The 16,210-nt window shown below is 47.0% G+C and overlaps 1 protein-coding gene across 8 annotated transcripts in view; it reads left to right on the plus strand.

Annotated features, from left to right (window-relative positions):
* TENM4 (teneurin transmembrane protein 4) overlaps positions 1 to 16,210 on the plus strand; it is an 854,243-nt gene that overhangs the window by 332,140 nt on the left and 505,893 nt on the right. Inside the window, exon 4 of one of the 8 annotated variants that reach the window (XM_061407667.1) lies at positions 8,985 to 9,081. The exons of the other annotated variants lie outside the window; for them this stretch is intronic. The gene's annotated coding sequence lies outside the window, so the exon portion shown is untranslated. The remainder of the gene's footprint in view (positions 1 to 8,984; positions 9,082 to 16,210) is intronic. 8 annotated transcript variants of the gene reach the window in all.

The following is a 16,210-nucleotide window of genomic DNA, read 5'->3' on the forward strand; positions in this document are numbered from 1 at the left end:
TTCCAAAGTGCTCCAGAGTCAATCTGGTTAGGTTGCTCTTGCTGAGGTTAATATGAGGAAACAGCATTCTTAAGCACCCATATTAACCTGTCTGTTGTTTTATGGACTGTAACAGCTGCATTTTATATCTTAATGGCGAACCATTTATTTCCCTCCAAAAAAGGGACATTTTCCTAGCCCATGAAGCAGGCACTCAAGGCTGGAAGCTTTGCTCCTCGAAATGAATTTTGAGGCAGAATCTCCAAGCAGATGCAAGTAGCTGCCACAAACAGCCCCCGCTCCTTCCAGGGGTCCCCCGCTTTTTCACCCATACTCTCCAGCACACTCTCTCCCTCTTTAGAGTCCTCCTTGGTTCACCCCTCTAGGCCTTTCTCCAGGCTGCTGTGGTCTCGGGGGAGTCAGGGAGAACAGTGCATGGAAGGGTCCTCAGTGCAGAGAACAGGCCCTGGGAGCTAGGAGAAAGAGCAGAAGGACCCAGCTGGACCAGCTTCGGAGAAGAAGAGGGATGTGAGCTGGGTCAGGGGAGAAAGATGAAAGATGATGAGCGGTCTTGATAAGAAGAATAGCCTCACTTCAGTTCAGTTCAGTTCAGTCACGTAGTCGTGTCTGACTCTTGCGACCCCATGGACTGCAGCACACCAGGCCTCCCTTTCTACCACCAACTCCTGGAGCTTGCTTAAACTCATGTCCATTGAGTCAGTGATGTCATCCAACCATCTCATCCTCTGTCATCCCCTTCTCCTCCCAACATCAGGGCCTTTTCAAATGAGTTTGCTCTTCGCATCAGATGGCCAAAGTATTGGAGTTTCAGCTTCAACATCAGTCCTTCCAATGAACACTCAAGACTGATCTCCTTTAGGATGGACTGGTTGGATCTCCTTGCAGTCCAAGCCTCACTTACATAGTGCCAACCCCATGCCTGACCTTGCTCATGAACTTAGAATATATGATTTAATCCTCACAACCACTCTCAGAGGTAGGCATAGCTATGATTCCTTTTTTCTGAGTAAATGAGGAAACTGTAAATGAGGCCCACAGATGTGAAGTCACTTCCCAGAGTAACACACTTCTGAGTGGAGAAGCCAAGGTCACACTGGGTGTTCTGGCTCCAGCATCCATGGTTTTCACCCCCTGTTGCACATCCTTTGTAACCAGCCTTTACGCTCGCATTTTTCCAACAAGTGTTGATTGAGCACTGACCTGACTGTGTGCCGCACAGCCTCCAGAGGCTGGGGTACACAAGTAAACAAAATAGACACGCTAATTGAGTGGATGCTGTATGCCTGGCCCCCTGAAGACATCCCCCCCAGGACATCCTGGTGACGAGACAAAAGTGGGCCCACCTCGCTCTAATTGGAGAGGCAGACGTTCATCAACTGTCATTCAAAGAAGTACAAGTGCCCTACAGAACAGATGGCAGAGAAAACCTGCCCCCGGAAGTGATTTCCAGTCTAAGCTGAGACCGAAATGGTAAAGGCAACTCCTGGAAGGGGAAACAGAATTTGCTGCCTGAGTATAATGGCCTGAAAGATGGCTGGCTTGCTCAGAGCCAAGGGAACAAGGGAAGAGACAGGAAGATACAGTCAGTGTATCTTTCTGTAACTTGGGAACAAAAACAATTTAAACTAGGAAGCGCGAGGGTCTGAATGAGAGCAACAGGTCACTCAGTGTTTGGCATAGTTTCCAAAATTTTTCACACTCATGCTCTTTGTTCTGAAAGCAGTCTGGTGAAGTGGGCAAGTGTGGGTGAAGTCCCAACCTAAGTGATCAGAACACTGAAGTTCCCCTGAAATGATCCCTAAGAACTGAGAGCATGAGAATGAGGGTCCCATCTTCCTACTCAGGGGCCGGTTGGGGAGGCAGATGGGAGAGGAGGCTTCGCAGGCCGTACACAGTGACAGCCTCGGTGCCCTGTGACCCTGTGGCCAGGGGTCCCCTCGCAGGCTGTGAGTGGAGCTGGGAAGTGTCGGGGAAGAAGAGAGTTTCCTCTTCCCTTCTAATCAGGTTCTTCTGGCTGGTCTGAGAACCGAATTGACATAAGACAGATAAACAGGAGAAAATGGAAAGTATAATTACTATATTCATGGGAGAGAAAGAAATCTAACTCACCCAGGAAAACTAACTCACCAAAATGGCTGAAACCCCCACCTTAAATACCATCTTCAGCTAAAGTCGCAAGGGAATATTGGGGATAGTGATTTCAGACTTCAAAAAGAAGGAAGGCAAATGGAGAAGAAAGAGAAAATATTTGGTAAATAAATGTTTGCTGGGCCATGCAGAGACAGTGGGACAGAGTGTGGCCTCTGATCCATAGGTCCTGTTCCCCCCACCATCCCCAGTCCGTATTCTTGTTGCAGCAAAAAATAGAAATGAGACTACTTTTCTTAAATAGAAATGACTTTTCTGATAGAAAAGAAAAATAAGGAACCAATAAACTGACTGGGGAAACAGCCTAAACAGACCTGCAAGAGTTAAGCAGTCTCGGTTATTCTTTTGCTGTTACTACCAACAAACACTTGTACCTGGACTTGTCCTTCACAAAGCTAATTACTCTCTGACTCCATATGAATTACACTCTGCACCTGGCATTCTTTTCTCCCTACACACCCTCATAGCATTCTGCATATCAGAAAGAAGGTCACAGGCCAGATAAACTTCAGAAAAGACCAATCCCAGTTGCCAAGTTGCCTGATGCCAACTGTGGCCATTTTGAAGTTTTGCACAAGAAAAATAAGCCACAAGACCTTCATTAGGATATAAAACCTTCCCCTATTCCCCAGGGAGTGGGACACAGTTCTTAAGACTCTAGCCTACTATGTTCCCTCTTTGCCTGGCAAAGAATAAAGCTCCTTTTTCTTGTGCCTCCAAAACCCTGTATTTCCTTTTAGCATCAGTGCACAGAGAGCCAAGATTTTGGCATCAGTATCTCTGGTGATAGCTTTATTTTGGGAGCAGGCCCTCTATCTAAATTTTCTAGGCAACTAGGGGGAAGGTCAGAGTTTCTTCCTGAGTCTTTCGAGCCTCGATTGTTTTCAGTTCAAAATAATTGTCGTACTAAAGAGACACTGGGGGAGGGAGAAGAGAGCAAGTTTTGCGTCCCTGCAGAAGCGAAGCTGTCCAATGCGGTGCCTGGCACTTGGTCATTGCTCAGTGAATGCTCATTCCCCTGCCTCTAACAAAGAGACTACAAGCATCACTTTGGTTTTTCACACCACCTGGCCACCATCCTCACCTTCCGTGTCAGTATGTGTTTGGGCGGGTGTTTGGCACGTGCATGAGAAAGGAGAAAGTTGTTCACACTCCTTGCCCACAGCAGGATCCCTGTTTCCCAGCATCACAATGTTCCACCAGGAAGATACTGCAAAAGGTAAATGGATCGGCCTCTGCCTGGATTCTGCAGAGGGAAACTCAAGGAGACAACCCTCTGGCTTTTCCGCTGCTCCAGCCCTGGTGCCTTACCACAGCATACTCTAGTGCTTTGGCCAGGAGCATCCCTCATCAGAGAGAGCTACTTTGGGAATGTATTCACTCAAGAAGAATCACTAGCATTCACTTACTAAAGCCCTTTGATACATTTTCCTCATTTAATCACCATGATAATCTTGTGAGGAAGATACGTATCTGTCAGCATTTTGTAAAAGAGACTTGACATGGTTGTCACTCAAGACACACATACAACAAAACCCAAACACAGTTCCTCTCTGACCCCCGCCCAGCCTTTTCTTAGCCTTCCTTGGTCCAGGCTTCAATAGTGCCTACTCAGAGACATCACAGCAAACGTTCCCTGCCCTTAGGTGTTCTTGCTCATTGGAAGGATGGTTTAGAACACCATCCCAGCCCCTGCAAAAATGAGCATGGATCCTTCATGGGGTGTAGGGCGGGGGGGATGCTGTATTCTAGAAGTCTTGCTTCCCAGGCAGCCTGCAGGCCAGAGTTACAGTCCCCTCTCTGTGGCACATCCATCAGACATCAGTAGATGGATGCTGGCCAGCGTCAAAATTGTGGCATCGGAAGGGGCTGGGGGAGCGTGGCTGGCTCCCAGCCTCTTAATTTTCCCATTCTGCTGGAAGGTCGTGCTCATTCGAGCTTTCAAACCAGAAATAAATTATTATAATCCATTTGCTAATTACACCACGCTGAAGCTCGAGACGCTGTAAATTGCAGCCGTGATAGAGCTAGATGAAGTTTCGGGGAGTTTATTTTTAGCCATGCAGAGAGCACTCGGTTTCCTAGAGGCTTCATTTGCAAGTCTGGGAGGGATAGGGAAAATTTGTCTGTACGGTCCTTTCTGTCCCATGACTTGGATGGAGTCAGTGAACCTCCTTTGCCCTCCTTGGTAAAGCAGGTGACTGTCATGGTTGATATTGAAGCACTGTCTCTCTCTCAGGTCTAAGTCTCATTTTCTGACTATGGAAACTAAAATGTGTTCAGACGTCATCTTTCCCTGCTTAGGTCATCCTGGAGAATATCAGAAGCCATCACCCCAACATGTGAACTATGGGACACAGGCCTCAGAAACCTCAGGTTAAGTGGGTGCATGGTCCCCCTTTCCTGATCCTTTTTTTTGGGGGGGGGGTCAGGTGGAAAAAGGTAGGATTTTTGTATAGGATCTTATGTGTACTTTACACCAGCTGTGTCCACAGCTAGGTGCTTGCCTTTGAATGGCTGTTGAATGGCCTTCTCCATTCAAGGCCAGGGTCACCAATCTCAGCTGGGCAGTCACACTTGAGTGTCTGTGTGCCAGGCACTGGACTTGGTTCTGAAAACATCATGAAGGTGAAAGTGGGTGCAATTCCGAGCTCCAAGGAGACCAGCAGGGAAGGTAAAGCAGGAAATGAATATGCTGAAGTGCTTTTTGAACGGCAGTATTAGCCACGGATGATAAAAGTGCTTGGTGTCATCAGCGATGTCACAGACTCACTGTGGTGTGCAGATCCTGGTTTGTTCGTGCCTGATGGGAGAGGAGAATCAGGGAAGGCTTTGAGGATGAAGGAGTATTTGAGCCGGTCTTGGTGTATCAATAGGATTTAGAAATATAGGGACTGGGTAAGGGAAATTGCACAGACCTGCCTTGGTAACCTTGGAAACCACCCTGACCAGATCACAGGGATGGCAGTCCCTGACCGGTCAGCATTCCCAGATACCTAGCAGAACACTTTTCTTCCCTAGACACCATGACCTCCAGCAAATTTTCTTAAAGTTTGACCAAAGTATGATATGTTTTTGTTTTTTTTTTTTCTTCCCAAAGGCTGAGCATAAAACATTCTGTGTTTGGATGCTTCTGGGTAAACAATCTTCTCCCATATTTGTGTGATTCTTGGGTGGATAGATGGATACGTGGTCAGATGGATGAATGGATGGTTTGGTATCATTATAGAGCTGCCACAGGAAGGAGATGGAAACAGTTAAGCTGGCTGGACTTGTGGGAAACGTTAGGGGAAGAGGGCCGTGGAGCTGAGCCTTGAACAATGGATAGACTTTTCTCAGCTCACAGTGCAGATAAAGGTCTTCCATTCCAAGGGCAGCAAAATGGAAGCATGAAGTGCATGACATTGTGGGAGAATGGTGAGTTCCAGGGCTTAGGAGGGGAGGATGAGTAAATGTGGTAGCTGAGAGCACAAGCTTTGAATTAGACAGATGGTGTTTTGAATCCCAGCTCCGGCACATAGTAGCTGAGCGATCTTGGGCAAATTATATTTCTTTTCTTAGCTTCTCCTTTCTCATCCGTAAAAAAAAATGGTGGAGTATTAACAAAAACTATGCCCCCCAGGTGGTTATTGTGACGATTAAGTGAAATACTGTTTAGCACACTGACTGGCATACACTTAATGTGCACTTAATAAATAGCAGTTTATGCTTCTTGTTTTATTGAAACAATTCTAATTAAATTATGAAACTAACAATGTTATATACCAGTTTTGCATCAACAAATAACAAGTTATGGAAATGCCAATTGAAGCCACAGAATTGAAGAAAGAGGGGGCTCTTTACTCTTTCACATATAAGGATGAGACAATGAAATAAGAACTAGCAAGAAGCAGAGAACATCCCTGCAGGTAAAGGAGAATCAGAAGAGATTGTTGTTGTAGATGCCAAGGCAGAAGGGTTTCCAGAGGAGCCTGTGATACTGCTGGAGAGTGACCCAGGGAGGCCACTGCAGACTGAGAAGTCTTTGGAATTTGCAGTGACAACATGATTATGATCTAAAAAGAACTTTCTGGAGGTGGAGCCCCACCACAGTAATTTGTGGGGTGTGTGGGTGTGGGGGAAGTAGTTAGATGGCTCTTTCAGGAATTCTTTCAAAGGAGAGGAAGAACTTGGAGTGGGATGGAAGCAAGGTCACTAGAAGGGCTGAGTTAGAGGAAGACGATTTGAACTCAGTTGTTTGTCTTTCTAAACCCATGCCTCTGTTTGATCAATGTAACATCACTGTCCCGTTCCCAATTCTGATGCTCTGGTACCCATCCGCCAGTACTTACCCCAGCCCCACTGCGGAGCTGTGCCCGCCAAGATTTTGCCTGGATTTGTTTCTTATAATTGCATTCTAAGAACAGTAGGGATTTAATGGTCTGTTTAAATAAAGCAGATAAGAAATGATGTTGGCATTGAGAAGGAGATAGATTTGAGAGTCAGCAAGTAGACCGAGCTGAGCGAATGTAAGAAGTGAGCCGGGGGGAGTCAGCGGGGGACCCTGTGGTTCCAGCGTGGAGGGCTGAGTGAACGGCCATGCCTGCTGGTGGGCGTGTCCCTGCTCCGCGGGGGTCCTTACCTCCACCTGCCTGGGCAGCAGCCCACAGGCTTACAGAGAGTAAGAAATCAAATGGTAGGTGGACTCATCATTTGGAATATTTCAAATGCTTGATAAATCTAGGCTATTCTTATTAATATTGTGATAAGCTAGAAACGGCACATCTGGCTCTCTTTACTTTGTACTCTCTCTCTGTCTGCACAACCTCTTCGTCAGGAAGCATAATTCTAAATGGCAGGAGGGAACTAATGTGTATTGCTCAGGTACCTTTTTACAGATAAGGAAATGGGAGGGGCAGGGAGGTTTTTAAAAGACTAGCCTGAGATTACACCTAATAACTAGAGAATACACTTTTTTCTAAGCACACATGAAACATTCACAGTTGACTACATCTTGGGCTATAAAATGCATCTCAGTAAATTTCAAGGAATCAGTATCCTGCAAACCACATTCCCCCACCACAGGACAATTAAACTAGAAATCAATAACAGAAAGATGAGTTTTAAAAGATGCTTTGGGCAGGGGATAAATAGTTTGGGGAGAAAAAATGCACTGAGAGAGATTCACAAAAACACTTCTAACTAACTCATGAGTCAAACAAGAAATGATCATATGAATTGTAAAATACTTATAAATGATAAGAGAAATATCAGATATAACATGTACACACTGCTATATTTAAAATGGATAGCCAACTGTATCAGTTCAGTTCACTTCAGTCGCTCAGTCATGTCCAACTCTTTGTGACCCCATGAATCGCAGCACACCAGGCTTCCCTGTCCATCACCAACTCCCGGAGCTTACCCAAACTCATGTCCATCGAGTCGGTGATGCCATCCAGCCATCGCATCCTCGGCCATCCCCTTCTCCTCCTGCCCCCAATCCCTCCCAGCATCAGGGTCTTTTCCAATGAGTCAACTCTTCGCATGAGGTGGCCAAAGTATTGGAGTTTCAGCTTTAGCATCAGTCCTTCCAATGAACACCCAGGGCTGATCTTTAGAATGGACTGGGTGGATCTCCTTGCAGTCCAAGGGACTCTCAAGAGTCTTCTCCAACACCACAGTTCAAAAGCATCAATTCTTCAGCACTCAGCTTTCTTCACACTCCAACTCTCACATCCATACATGACCACTGGAAAAACCATAGCCTTGACTAGATGGACCTTTGTTGGCAAAGTAATGTCTCTGAGCCAACTGTATAGGACCTACTATATAGCACATGAAGCTCTGCTTAGTGTTGCATGGCAGCTTGCGTGGGAGTGGAGTTGTGGGAGAGTGGATACGTGTATATGTATGGCTGAGTCCCTTCCCTGTTCTCCTGAAACTATCATGAACAACATTGTTAATCGGCTATACCCCAATACAAAAGAAAAAAAAAATTTAAGTGGAATTATAGCTAAGACAGTACTTAAAGGAAATGTATGAACTTAAATGCTTGTATTCAGAAAGAAGAAGCACTGAAAATTGACAAATGGGCCAAGTATCGAATTTAAGAACAGTAGTAAACATAAATGGACTTCCCAGGTGGCACTAGTGGTAAAGAACCCATCTGCCAACGTAAGAGATGCTGATTAGATCCCTGGGTCTGGAAGATCCCCTGGAGGACGCCATGGCAACCCACTCCAGTATTCTTGCCTGGAGAATCCTCATGGACAGAGGAGCCCGGCGGGCTACAGTCCATAGGGTTGCAAAGACTCAGACGTGACTGAAACGACTTAGCACACATGCACACACGCAGTAAACATCAAAAAATAAGATAGCCCAGGATTGCGCAGTTACAGGTGGTAGAGCCTGGATTCAAACACACACATGGCTGCTTCTGAAACCCCCACTCTCTCCACTATAGCATGAGCCTTGCTCTGTATCATTCTCCATAGTATGCCCAGTGCCTGGAAATTAGGTTTCTCCCTAAGAGTCCGAGACCTGAGGCTATAGGGTAACTCCCTGTGTCCACAGGTTGATGATCAATCATGCTCACTTACTCACCCATCCTTTTCTTCACTCATTGATTAAATATTTATTGAGCGTTTGCTATGTGCCAGGCACTGGAATCCCTGTCTTAGTCGCCTTTCCTCTGAGGGTTCAAACCCAGTCTTCAGCCTGGGCCAAAGCTGCTGCTGCTGCCCACCCGAACCCCATCCCTGCCCCGCCCCCCGGCTGCCTGAACCTCAGCTGCTGCTTGTCAGAACAGCAGCCTCGTCAGAAGTGACTGATTTCTGTCTTGTCTCTTTCAACAGGTAGACTGAAATTACCATGTGTCCAAATTAAAATTGCATACTTCAAGGATTATTTGAAGGACTATTCTTAGACCCTTTTAAGAAGATTTAAAGAAAAGTGAGTTGATTTTTTTTTTTTACACTTCAGAGTATTCATGATTTAAGTTAATGATATGGGTGCTTTTTTACTCTACCCCTTAAATATGTGTTAATAGGTAGACTTTATATCCATTTATATTATAAGAGATTCTTTTTTTTTCTTTTTTTTACCTAAAAACAATGAGCAGGGAGTACAGAATTACTGCGTGGCTTCCCTGTACAATTTTAGTACATTTCAAAGGCTTGAGAAATTTTAGAGATGAAAGGGTCTTAGAGGTGTGGACCTTTGATAGATAGAGAGATAGATGGATGGATGGATGGATATAGATAGATAGATTTGGCCTATGCTTGGAAAGCTCCAGGGACTAATGAGGAAGTGGTTATCTCCCCCATTCGGAATTTTTATTCATAAAAACCTGGATTTGGCATCCACTATATCCACTGCCCCTCACATCTTGCCAAGCCTGTTTTTCACCAGACAGCCCTAACAATGGATGAGGACAAAAATCATACCCTTCCCTGAGATCTTTTCGTATTCTTTGTCCCTCCAATAATGCCTTATAATTTGATTTTAAGAGCAGTTTCTTCCCTCGTCACCTTCTTTCCAACACTGTTAATGCCTCCTTGAAAAGAAGCGTCGCCTAGAACAGGGGTCCTCACCTCTGGGCTGTGGACTGGTTCCTCCTGTAAGATCAGTGGCAGCATTAGATTAGAAATAAAGTGCTCAATAAATGTTATGGACCCAAATCGTCCTAAAACCACCCCCTCATCCCCAGTCCGTGGAAATTTGTCATCCACAAAATTGGTCCTTGTTGCCAAAAAAGTTGGGGGCCGATGGCTTGGAATACAGACAGTGCTCTACCAGCGTCTTTTATTCCATGAGATCCATGAGAATCAGAGGAAGATAAACTCAAGGAACCACACCTGGGTTCCAGTCCCAGTTCTGCTGCAATGATGCTTTCGAGAAAGTCCCTTCATCTCTCTGAGCTTGAAGAAAACGGGAGGGTAGGACAAGATGGTCCTAAGATGCTGTCTCCTTCCATGTGGATAGTTTTGCTGACTCAGAGTAAAGAAGCTGTGGCTTCTCTCTGTCCCAGGCACTGGAACGGGCCAGGACTTGGGGATCAGTAAAAAATACTGTGATAAGCAAGTATTTTATAAGATAGTCCAGGGATGTAGGTACAATCCCAGTCCAGTCACTTGCTGACCTTGGGGTCCTAGGCTGTCACTTCTCCCTGAACATCTGTTTCATCATTTATGAAGGCAGGTTAATAACACATACAGCAAAGGATTCGTGTGAGGTGTGCTGGGATAATGCACATAAAGCGCTTGGTACCTGGTGCATAGGAAGTGTTCAGTAAACTCGTAGTAGTCGCATAAGTGGTGATGGTGTGCCTTACCTCCCGCTGGAGGAGAAGACAGCAGGTGGCAAAGACGCTAACAAGAGAGAAGTGTGAATCTGTGGGCGTGCTTGTTAGGGATGGGGGAGGAGTGGCCACACCCCGTAAACTCTCCTGCAAACACAAGGCCAACTTTGGAAAGTTCATGAAATTAAAACTCTGCTCAGAATCAGACAAGGAAAGATTGGTTGCTGTGGAATATACAGTTAAATGGGAAACTTGTAGAGAGGATCTGAGGAGCTGCAAAATTCTACCCACCTCTGGCAGCTGGCACAGCCCTAGTCATGGAGAGTTAGGATTGGTATCTGCAGAAGGAAGGTCCTTGGACCCCCAGTAGACCTGAGGGCTGGAGAATCCTCATGTATTTTTAAAGCACCCTCCGCATCTATGTTTCTGTTATTCATGTATTATGAGATGGTTCACTACTTTGGACATCAGGAGAGGGGGAAAACTCCACATGTAATGAAGCAGTAGGGTCCAGCCCACAGATTCCTGAGCAGGACAGCGTGTGTGTATATGCATGCACATGTCTGTGTGTGTGTGCTCACATGTGTGTTTGTGTGCACGTGTGAGAGCCCCTTTGGGCCCTTTGAGTGTGTCAACACTCTCCATGGTGACTGGCAGCCCAGAAAGAGTATGACATAGGAATAAAAACAGGCTGTGGAGCTGGTCAGCTTTGCTCTGTAACTGGGTGACCTTGGCCATGTTTTTCCGTGAGTGTCCCAGCCTCTGTCTTCATGGAGCCTAAAGAGCGTATATGCCGGGCTACTCTGAGGGAGGGAACTGCGTAGAAGGTACCCTTCACACAAAGAAGGCACCTGGAATGTGTGTGTGCCCTTCTCGCATGGTTATCGGAATTTGTCAGAGTTTAGGGAAAGTCCTCTTGACCTGTTGGCTGAAAGGAACCTCCAAAGGCATCTTAGATTCCACCAGACCCTCCCCCGAGGGTCTGGGCACCTTGGTGGATGGAAAGCCCACGTGGGTGAGCACACTCTTTGCTCTCTGCAAAGGCTCATCCCAGAGGTGTTCCCACACCACCCTTCTGAGTCCCCTGCCTCAGTCTGGGCTGTGGGGCTGGTGCCTCTTAAATTCAGGAGGACTGAGAACTGTGTTGTCATTGAAGGTGTAGAACAAGGTTGCTGTTTAAATTGGGAAATTATAATAGCTGATAGCATGGCCTTTGTTCTCCAGACACCTGCCGGCTGTTCACACTGGGTCCTGCCCCAGGCTAACACCTCAGTGGCAGCCACTGGCCAAAGGTGTCCCTTTCAGGGTTTCTAGATCCAAGGAAAACTGCATTATCGTGTATTGCAGTGTTTTTCAAATTATGGGTTGTGACCCATTAGTGGGTCATGAATTTAATTTGGTGGTTCAAGATCATCGTGCATTAAAGTGAAGCAAAGTAGTCCAGTGATCCATAGAGTGGGTGAAGATATTTACATTATGTGTATTCAACACAAGTCTCATATCCAAAGTACATACATTTGACCTTGGAACAGTGCAGGGATTGGGGCACTGACCCTCTCTCTGCACAGTTGAAAATTCTGGTATAATTTAGAGTGGCCCCTCCATTTACATGGTTTGTCAATATTCCAGGCTCTGCATCTGCAGATTCAACCAACCATTGTCTAGATAGCACTGTAGCATTTGCTGTGGAAAAAATCTGTATCTAGGTGGACCTATGCCATCTAAACCCATCTAAATGCCATCTAAACCCAAGGGTCAGCTGTGTAGTAGAAAAAAGAGGAAACTCCAACAAATAAGTAAGGGAAAGACAAGCGACCTAATAGAAAAATAAGCAAAAAATACTTCAAACAGACACTTTACAAAGGAGGATATCCAAATAGGCAATAAGCATATGAAAGCATTATCAGTTATCAGGAAATTACAGATTAAACCAGCAATGAAATGCCACTATACACCCATGAGAAGGGCTAAAATGAAAAAGATAGACAATATCTAACATTGGCAAAGATGTGAAACAACTAAGCAGTAAAGAATTTGCCTGCAAGGCAGGAAACACAAATTCGATCCCTGAGTCGAGAAGAGCCCCTGGAGGAGGAAATGTCAATCCACTCTAGTATTCTTGCCTGGAAAATTCCAGGGACAGAGGAGCCTGGCAGGCTGCAGTCCATGGGGTCGAAAAGAGTCAGACATGACTGAGCGACTGAGCACGCGTGCACAAAGCAACTAGACCCCTCATATATGGCTGATTGGAGAGTAGTTTGGAATGATGACTTTGGAAAACAGCCTGGCAGTATCAACTAACGCAGAGCGTATACAACTAGCCGTTCCGTCCTTAGATACACACGTGGGACCTGCACACACCTCTCCACCCATAAACATGACCATCAGTAGCAGCATAGATAAACGGTGGGACAGCCACACAATGGAATACACTCCCCTGCTATATCAATGGCCCTCACAAGTATAACGCTGAAATAAAAAGCCAGGTGCAAAGAAACTTTGTGACAACATTCATCTTAAGTATGTTGCTGCTGCTAAGTTCCTTCAGTCGTGTCCAACTCTGCGACCCCATAGACGGCAGCCCACCAGGCTCCCCCGTCCCTGGGATTCTCCAGTCAAGAATACTGGAGTGGGTTGCCATTTCCTTCTCCAATGCATGAAAGTGAAAAGTGAAAGTGAAGTCACTCAGTCCTGTCCAACTCTTAGCGACCCCATGGACTGTAGCCCACCAGGCTCCTCTGTGTATGGGATTTTCCAGGCAAGAGGACTGGAGTAGGGTGCCATTTCCTTCTCCTCATCTTAAGTATAAAAACAGACAAAACTAATCTATATTGTTAGAAATCAGGATCCTTGGGGGAGGGGCTAGAAAATGGGCTGGGCACACGGGGGGCTTTCAAGGTGTTGATAATGCTCTGTCTTTTGATCTGAGACCTGAGTACATGGGTGTTTTCAATTTGTGAGAGCTTATTCAGCTCTTTATGATACATACACTGTGTGTATATATCATATATATGATATATATATACACACTGTGCTTCAATATCAGTGCTTCAATAACATTGTGCTTCAATAACAGTTTATAAAATGAATGTGTAAATTATGCTATGCTATGTTAAGTCACTTCAGTTGTGTCCGACTCTGTGCGACCCCACAGACGGCAGCCCACCAGGCTCCCCCGTCCCTGAGATTCTCCAGGCAAGAACACTGGAGTGGGTTGCCATTTCCTTCTCCAATGCATGAAAGTGAAAAGTGAAAGTGAAGTCACTCAGTCGTGTCCGACTCTTCGAGACCCCATGGACTGTAGCCTACCAGGCTCCTCCGTCCATGGGATTTTCCAGGCAAGAGTACTGGAGTGGGGTGCCATTGCCTTCTCCATAAATTATAATAAATTATAAATGAACAGAGAGGACTAGAGAACACAGCAGGTAGTAAGGGCAAGCACTGCTAAGTGAAACTTAGGTTACACGTGCATCCAGGCCGAGCTGAGATGTCCAATATACTCCTTCCAGTGAGTCAGACCAAAAACCAGAGAGCCACTGACGGTGTCGAACCCTCTCCTTTTAAAGACGAAGAGTCTAAGGCCCAGAGACGAGGGAATTGAGAGAGAGCTGGGAAGAACACTGACTCCAGCACTCCTCCCGACGCCACGTCTCCCGGTTCCACTGCTAGCCGCTGGGATGGCGCGTTGGGCTCCGTCTGGCACCGCAGTCTCCGGGGGCAGCCCTGTGCTTTCGGTCCAAGGGGAGCGGCTGTTTTCCCACCACAGACGGGCAGGGGCCCGGCCCCAGCTCCCCACAGGCCCTCCCCGCTCCTTCCTGCCTCTCCTGCCCGAACTGACCCCCTCAGAGCCCCGCAAACACCACTGCACTCAGTGGCGCTTCATTTGTGTAAAACAGCTGCCGTGCCAAAGCTAGCTCACGCCTGTGGAAGTTAGAAAACTGTGAAGAGAATACATAGAGAGAGCACGATTCAACAAAGCGCTGAGTCAGTCCTGGCTTTGTGCTCTTGTTACAAAATGGTGAGTCCATTCCGCAGACCTCTCCTGCGAGGGGCCAGGGGGCGGCCGGCCCCTGAGGGCACGGAGGAGCAGGGTGGCCCTGTCCTTGCCAGGCAGGGCTTCACAGAGGAGGAGAGCATCCTGCGGGTTTCAAAAGGCTCAGGGTGAACCTTGCACAGGGCCTAGAACCATCTGCAGTAGGACGGTCAAGTAACATCAGGGGCTTTCCAACTGTGTTGGCTATGAGGCTCAGCACAAAACACCTGCTGCGTCTCACTTGGCACCCAACCCCGCCCAAACAGGGAAACGGGCACAGTGTGGGGTACAGCAGCCCGGGCCTCCCCAGGACCGGCGTCTAGCTGGATCCTGGAGATGGGGTGCCGGAGGGGGCCTCAGAGATGGTTTCAGGGAAGCCAGGAGGTTTGAGCTAAGGATCGAAGCAAGGGAAACTGCCCAGGCAAGGTTTCTCAGGGCTGGCCAGTGGGTGAGAACTTCATTTGAGAGAAGCCATCTTGCATTCTGGAAAGTTCCATAGGGTTGAAGAAATGTGTAGTGAAGATGAGGGTCTAGAAGACATGGGCAGGGGCCAGCTGAAGGCCTCTGTGCCCTGACCAGGCATGCCTGGGGAGAAAAGGAAGCACTGCCTGAGATTCATACACACAAGACATGCCTGTAGCCTTGGAGACGGACTCAGAGATGTAGACAGACACAGGTATGAATATTGGTGCAGTGCCAGAACTTTGTTTTACAGCATTCACTTGTGCCATTTGCAAAAAGAAAAAACTTTTCTGAGCACACTTCTGAGCCAGGCCTGGCTGATGTCAGAAGCTGGAGCGATGAGAAAGACAGAATTCCCAGCCTCATCTTCCTGCCAGTGGCTTGATGGGTCAAACCCAAACACAGATTTGACGTGGTGTTATTATTCTAGGGCAGAATATCCCAAACAGTGTTTTATGACACATCAGCCCTGCAAAATGTTGTTTGGAAAAAAAAAAAAAAAAAAGGTTTCCATGTTGAACAATCTGAAAAGTACTGGATACTGACCCCACTCCTGGGGGTTCTCATGGCCTCTGCTGCTCTAAAGGCGCTGAGAAGCCCTGCAGGGAGGATGCCCTCCTAATGGTTCCCAAACTTACTTGCTCCAAAACACCTTTTTGCATGTCTATTGAAATCCCTCTGTATTTCCAAACTGATTTGGTGAAAGTCTATTCTAGCAAATGGCCTGAAGGCTGGTGGGGAGCTCTGAGGAAGGAGAAATGGGCTCTGCCTGGGTGCAGACACAGAGAGCTCCCTGGAAGAGGTAGATATGGGGTACACTGTAGAAGGCCCAATCTGAACCCAGCCTGGGCTCTGGGCCCCAGCAGATGCTGGGTAAATAATTAGTAAATGCAAGGGGACTTTCCTGGTGCCCAGGGGTTGGGAATCTGCCTGCCAGTGCAGGAAACTGCATCAAGATCCCACTTGCCACAGAGCACCTAAGCCTGCACACTGCAACTACCGAAGCGCACATGCCGTAGAGCCTGTGCTCCGCAACAAGAGAAGCCTCCACCATGAGCAGCCTTGTGTACTGCAATTAGAGCGTAGTCCTCCCCCTCCCTGCTGCAACTGGAGAGAGCCTGTGGTCAGCCGTGAAGACCCAGCACAGTCAAAAAGAAAGAAATGAATGAATGGCTCTGGTGAAAAGAGTTCAGCTTCCTCTACAGACACTGGAGGCAGAAAATCCACGCAGCCCTGGGGCTGTGCAAATGTGGCGTTGGCAGTTAGATGCACCATCTCTTTCCTCA

This window comes from Bos javanicus, chromosome 29 (genome assembly GCF_032452875.1).
Source record: "Bos javanicus breed banteng chromosome 29, ARS-OSU_banteng_1.0, whole genome shotgun sequence".
NCBI classification, from domain to species: Eukaryota; Metazoa; Chordata; class Mammalia; order Artiodactyla; family Bovidae; genus Bos; species Bos javanicus.